Source organism: Benincasa hispida, chromosome 5 (genome assembly GCF_009727055.1).
Source record: "Benincasa hispida cultivar B227 chromosome 5, ASM972705v1, whole genome shotgun sequence".
Taxonomy (NCBI): Eukaryota; Viridiplantae; Streptophyta; class Magnoliopsida; order Cucurbitales; family Cucurbitaceae; genus Benincasa; species Benincasa hispida.
Window position 1 is genome coordinate 26,994,155 of NC_052353.1, and position 7,932 is coordinate 27,002,086.

Below are 7,932 nucleotides of genomic sequence, written 5' to 3' on the forward strand. Positions count from 1 at the left end.
CTTAATCTTAATCTTGAGCTAACTATGAACTCCTGTTCACTCGGAATTATCCTTGGATCTGCATAGGTGAGGGCAGCTCATTATCACTGGCCCAATAAGCCTCCCATTTCAGGGGTAAGATTAGGTGGATAGATGAGAACATAGGGTACAAGACGGAATTCACTCCTACTCATTATAGGGATAGTAGATAGGTTGTTCCGTTTAGTAATAATCTAGGTCTTGAACAAGGGGCCCCACCCTCTCATTGCCCCGAGAGGGGTTCGGTTTATATGTTGGTCCTTAAACCAATTGTTCATTAGAGGATCAGTGGAACTTAAAGAATAAGATGTAGTCTCGGGGGTAAAGCGATTTTTATGACCCAACAGAGATTACGAACAACTTTTGAAAGATTAGCTTACTAATCATGGTTATATCAAATGGACACAAATATATCTATAGTGAGGGGAGTGCAACTACGGGACTATAGTGGAATGACCTGTTAGTTAACAAAAGTTGATTAGCTCCGTCTAAAGAGTTTAGCAAGCTAATCTCAAATTATTGGAGTGCATGATCTATAGGTTCATTAGGTTCCCCTACTAGCTCATATGGAATAAATTTAGAATAGTATGATAGAATAATTCGAATTGTTCGAATTAAGTGAAGAGAGAGAAACCGACAAGTATATGTGATATAGTGGTCGATTTTTTGGTTTAGAGATACAGCTTTAATATTTAAATGTGATTTAAATATCAAGAATATGAATACGTTCATATTCGGAAGCTTGGAAATAATGGAAATGGTCAAAGATGTAAAAAGTCAAAGAGTTGACTTTTGACTTTGAAAAATCAAACTTTGACCGACCTTATATTCAAATGTGATTTGAATTTTGAGAAAATGAATGCGGATTCATGTTCGGGAGGTCAAAATTAGTCAACACGGAAAAAATCATAAAAAGTCATAATGTTGTCTTTTTGGTCAAAGTTTGACTTTGATCAAATGACTATTTTGCCCTTTGACTAAAGTTAGTGGGAAAATCCAAACTTTTGTTGGATAATTCCACTAACAAAATAGTGGGCTAGGTGTTTGCTTATAGTGGAGACATTAAGCTCACATAGATAGTGGATTCTAGGTGCTAGGATTTTGTGAAGTTTTTGCATGCAATTTTGCATGGCCCTTTTCTATAAATATGGGCTTGTTTTTTTGGATTAAAGACTTTTGGACTTTTTGCCAAAATAGTTTTCTTAAATTGGGCTAGAAAAAAAACCCAAACCCAACCCAAAATCCCTTCTTCTATTTCCATTTTTTCTCTCTCTCGGGTTCTTCATCCATCGGGTCCCACAACCCGGTTCCGAGTCTAGAGGATAGTAGGTCGGCTTTAGTGGTTATCCGATTCGTGTTCGAGCGGAGATAAACAAGTTTCGGGAGCTTCAAAGGTATTATTTCAAAATAACCTTAATTAATTCATTTGGGTTGAATGTTTAATTTGGGCAATTAGAGTAAAATCGATTTTCATTTTCGCTGCGCATGTCGTTTTTTCCATCAAGGATCACATGTGTAAAATCTAGACTTTTTCTAACCAAATGCATGTATGCCCTAATATAATATTTTCCAAATAAATCATGTTATAAGATATGCTTTTTCGACTTGTAGCATGTCTCAACAATTGAACCCTTTCATAATGCATTCAATTTTAACTTGTATATTGCTAAGACGGAAGAGTTGTAAATTGAATTAGGGCTAATTTAGTTTAATAAAAAATTTGGCTAATTGGACTATTAGATTCTCTATTAGGTTGAGGGGTCGATAGATTTAGTGTAATTAAATGGTGACTAATGAAAGAAATTGCATAGGAAACTCTCTCTTCCTCTAGAAATTAGTTAGACTCCTATTCAATATTACATTTACACATTTTATTTTAATTTCACATATTTATCTTTTTCACACCAAAACCCACCATTCACTACTCTAGTTAGGAAATAACTTAAAGAAACAAATCACACTTCCCTACAGAACGACTCAGACTTACCACTGTTCCTAAGTTTCAGTAGTTATAGGAGTAGTTTGGTATAAACAAATTTTCTTCTGATCAATTTTGAAGCTTATTAACGACGTAAGTTTCAAGCATGTCAATATGTTATATCATATATAATATATAACCTATAGTTTTAATTGTTGGGTTTTATGTCCTAAAAACTCATAGTTTGTAAAATAATAAACATTTTCTATTATCAATATACTTGTTATTGATCTCATCAATTGTATGAAAGTCTAAATCCAATAAACTAAGACCCATGACTATTGTATGAGTACTTGAACTTTATGTGGAGACATAAGAGTGGATCGGGTTCGAGTAAATAGTCAAAATGATCTATGGTACATGAATGAGGTTGGGTACCTTATTCTGGTAACACCATTGGATGTGGCCTACTCTGTAATTTCTATAAAGAGTTGTAAAGTGCTACATACGATGTGATCCTAATTCAAACATGTTATGACATGAGGAGTGGGGGTGTCCTATGCAATGAGTTTGCATAAAATCCAGATCATAAAATAAGTCACTCTTACTTTATAACGTTGTTTAGTGTTTAAGACTGACTATTTCACCTAGATGACCTAGATAACTCGATCTTAATCCTGAGCTAATTATGAACTTCTGTTTATTTAGGATTGCCTTAGATTTGCATAGTTCAGGGTTGGCTCAACAGCGCTGGCTCAATAAGACTCCCATTTCAGGTGTAAGACCGGATAGATAGCTGGGGACATAGGGTGCAAGACGAAGTTCACACCTACCCGATTTAGGGATAGGAGAAAGGTTGTTCTCTCAAGTACTGAATCTAGGTCTTGAACAAGAGGCCCCACCCTCTCACTGGGCTGAGAGAGTTTGCTTTAGTGATTGGATCACAAACCAATTGTTCATTAGAGGATCAGTAGAGACTTGAGAAATAAATCGTAATCTCGGGAGTAAAATAGATATTTGACCCAGCCGTTATTACGAACAACCTGTGAAGGGTCGACTTGCTAATTATGGTTAAATCATGTGGACATAATATATCTCTAGTGAGGAGAGTGCAACTATGGGCTTTAGTGGAATGACCCATTAGTTAACGAATGAAGATTAATTTGATCTAATGAGTTTAGCCAATTAATCTCGGATCGTTGGAGCCCATGATCTATAGGTCCGTGAGGTCCCCCTACTAGCTCGTAACGGACTAGCTCTATAATAGTGGGATAAGTTAATTTGAAACATTCAAATTAGAATTAAGGGAATTAGTAATTATATGAGATATAATTATGCTTAATTTTAGAATTAAACGGAATAAAAGAATTTATATATTTAAATATGATTTAAATATATAAAGATGAATATGTGTTAAAATTAATTTGATATTTGATATTAAATTAATTAAGTTTTATTTATTAATTAATTGATTTATGAAATTAATTAATTTTTCATTTTTAAAATCAAATGGACTTTTTAAATCAAAATTTGATTTTTAGATAAAATTGAAAAAGAAAAACAAAACTAAAACACAAATGGAAAAATGGGTTTTTCCATTATTCATCTTTGAAGTAGCTCACACATGAAGCAACCATTTGCCTTGTCTTCTCCAAGCATGAGCTGCAACTCATGCAACTCTTCTCTTTGCATGTTGATCTACAATATAATGAGAAGATTGGAGTGAAAATCAGGCATGCAATCTATAGAATTTTGAGAGAAAATTCAGTTTGAAGAATGGTTCTTTAATAAGGTTGCTGCAGTGAGTTATTCTTCTTCATCCCTTGATTCAAGCTTATTTTGAGTCCCACAACTCAATCTAGAGCACTAAAAGAATAGTGGGGAAGATCTTGAGGTGATCTACAACAAGATATGGAGAAGATAGCAGCTAGAGATGGAGCTTTGTAGAAGTTCTACAAGAGGTATGTCTTGAAACCCATTTTTTTTTCTGCAGAAGTATGCTTTATATTATGCCAAAATTTGTGAATTTGAATGCTTAGATGATCCGTGTTCTTCTACTGTCGTTGATACAATTCTACATTAATATCGTATCAAATACAATATAGCCTATAGTTTCAATTTTCTCTCACCAATGACTTTTAATATAAATCACATTTACATAAAATTTAATTATACGAATCCAATTTATATAATTAATATCGTATAATTAATATTTGAATCATATTCAAATATTTGTTTCATCTCATAAATAAATAAATTAATTATATCATATATAATTAATTTCCTCAAGTAAATTAATCAATTCAAATTAAGCCAAAATAGATTCTCATTATAACCAGTTGAGTTACCAAGGGGACCTCATGGACCTGTACCTTGAAACTTCAACGGTATGTGAATATTTAATTAAACTCTTTAACTAAATTATTCACCATCCGTTAACTGACATGCAATCCACTGAAGATTGTCAGTTACACTCTTCGCACTACAGATATATTTTTGTGTGCATTAGATATGATCGATCAATAGTACGATGACCCTTCACAAATTTCTCGTAAGTACATGTGGACCAAAATTACATTTTTGCTCCCGTAGTTACATCTAACTCCTTAAGTACCACTGATCCCTCTAATGAACAATAAATCATAGTCTAACTATGATTAAAACCCTCTCAAGCAAGGAGAGGGTGTGGCACCACATTGTACAAGACCCGGGGATTTGTCTTGCGAAGCTATGTTTACAACTCACTCAGGATTCAGATCATGTTACCTATGGTCATCCTAGTGAAATGTAAGTCTCTATTATGAACGGTGTTACATAATAAGACTAAATATTTCGTGGTCCGGTCTTATACAAATTCTTTTGTATAGAATATCTCCACCCATATGTCTCCACATGAAATATTATGCATTCGTATATCTCTACATACATGTTTAATCTACAAGATAACCCTGGATATTAGTTTATTAGTTTGTGATTAATACAACTAATTTTGAAATAAAATTTCAAATATTTTATTACATAAATAAAACGTTTGTACTACAAGATTTAGGGCATCAACCCCAACAGCAATGCTATGAACTAGCATTGCAAAACTACAAATAGAATGTACCATTCGCCCAATCACAATGTTGCAACACTAGAGCATATCGTTACCACGCTACTGTATAGAATGCATTGTACAGTTGCGATTTTCTTTGAATCTTCTTTGATTTTCACCTCGTATTCTCCCGAATTCGACCAGAACATCCATGAATGACTCAAAACTTTAAATTACAGACTCGATCATTTTGAAAATTTTGAAAAATTTTAGCCACAAACCCTGCTCTGATGCAGAAACGAGGATCAGACCCAAATCCCTATTTTTATAAAACTAACAATTTTACAAAAAAATTGTGCAGTTAATTAAATTATTTCATGCTAAAAGTAAAAAGAAAAGAGAATTAGGGTTTCAAGAAACCCTTACTTTTGAATTAACCTTTTCTTCATGTTTTTCCTCTCCAAGAATGGTCACGATCAAAAAGATCTCCAAATGGCCACAAACTCGAAACCCTAATTTAGACACCACCTATTAGAACCTTCTGTTTTCTCTGGAATGAGAATCACAGGAGTGTTGGGCTCTGTGATTTTTTGGAGAGGGAAAGGAAAATAGAGAAGAAATGAGAGATTGGGAAAGAAAAAATCTCATAACTTTTCTGTATATTCTTCTTATCTGTCAACAACGAAGATTAAAAACCAATCCAAAAAAAAAAAACTCCCGCTCAGTACGTGGGTCGAGAGAGAATAGGGGATGGAAGTTATTTCCCTCCTTCAATTTCAAAATATCAAAATTAATAAATCAATAATTAATTTTAATATAAAATATATATATATATACATATAAAAACTAACTAACTAACTAACTATATATATACTGTCTCTTATACACATCTAGATGTGTATAAGAGACAGACATATAACCTTTTGGTTTAAAATTGTATCATATACAATATAACCAATAATTTTAATTCTCTCAACAATGATATCTAATGTAAATCTCATTTATATTAAATTGAATTATATGTAGCCAATTCACATAATTAATAATGAAACGTATTCAATTTTTATTTCCTCTCATATAAACTTTATATTATAATGTATCAAATATATTATAGCAATTATATCATATATAATTGAATTATATTAATTATATGACATAATTAATTCCCTCAATTAATTTGAACAATTCAAATTAATTAAAAAATGATTCTCGTTTAATCCTTGTTGGGCTAGAGGGGACCTCATAGACCTGTAGATTGAAGCTCCAATGATACTTGAATAATTAATTAAACTTCTTTAATTAGATTATTCAATATTCATTAACTATCAGGCACTCCACTACAGACCGATAGTTGCACTCTTCATACTATAGATATATTTTTGTGGCCATTTGATATAACCAGTCAACATTATGATGACCCTTCACAAATTGCTCGTAAGTATAGCTGGGCCAAAATTACCGTTTTTTCCTTGTAGTTACATCTAAATCCTTAAGTACCACTGATCCCTCTAACGAACAATAAGTCATAATCCAACTATGACCAAACCACTCTCGGGCCAGGAGAGGGTGTGATGCCACATTGTTCAAGCCCCGGAATCAACCCTTAAAGGAACAATTTATCTACTTACCTCAACCTTGGGGAAGGAGTAAATTTTGTCTTGTGTAGCTGTGTTCCCAACTCCCAAATCAGACGAATCTCCAAAATGGTAAGCTTGTTGAAGCGGCGATCTGGTCACTCTCAACCATACAAATTAAAGGACCGCCCTCATAGGCAAGAGTTTACAACTCACTTAGGATTCAAGTCATGTCACCTATGGTCATCCTCAGGGGAAATATAAATCTTTATTATGAATGGTGTTATATAATGAGACTAGTCATTTCGTGGTCTAGTTTTATTCAAATTCTTTTGTATAGAAAATCCCCGCTCATATGTCTCCACATGAATGATCAGTATCAAATCATTTGTAGCACTTTACAACAATTGTAACATCTACAAAGCAGACCATACTCGTAGTGTCACTAGGATAAAGTATCCAGCATTATCCATCTACTATAGAAAATTTAGGTTATCACTCGAACATGATCCACCTATATATTTCTACATACATGTTTAAACTACAGAAAATAACCTTAGATGTTAGTTTATTGGTTTGTGGGTTTAATGCTACTAAATTTCAAATAAAACATCTCATATTTTATTAAATAAATAAAATATTTGTGCAATACAATTACAAACTGCAAACCCTATGTAAAACACGAACCTTACTTTCCCTTTTTAATTATGTTTATTGTTGAGTTTAGTAAAGTAAGGGGGTTAAATATTTAAGTTACTTTGGAATTGTGGGAATTGGGTAAAGGATAAGTTTTGAAGAAGGAAAATGTTTAAGTATGGGAAACTTGGCTCTCGGGTACTTTTAAGCTAGCCTTGCAAAAAGAAATTTTGGCGAAGTGTTGGTCGTGAAAAAGGTGGTTGAGCATCGAGTAAGCACAAGATAGGCATCTAGTAAATGCCATCAAACATCGAGTATGAGTGATTGAGGAAGGATCATGTATCGAGCAAGCCATCGAGCATCAAGTTTTCCATCGAGTATTCACCAGAATACCATTGAAATTCCGATCAAGTAATTACCCATTTCCATCGAGTATCGATTTTCTCGTAACGTTCAGCTTTAAACTTTTCTTTTATTTTATCCAGAAAGATGGCTTAATCTGGGCCCTTAATCTCCACTAGTGAATTAGGTGGCTTAAGGAGATTTCATGCAAAGGCTTGGTGGTAGTATAAAAAGGAAAGGGAAATACAAGAGCTCAATTTCGACGATTACTTTGGGCAAATCAAGCGATCTTGGTACCATTGAAAAGCTCGATGAGTCTAGTTTCTAAAACCAAGCCATTGGAAGGATGTTCTTGCTGGAAAGAAGGTTGGAAAAGGAAGAAAGAGGCGAAGGTTCATTTTCGGGCA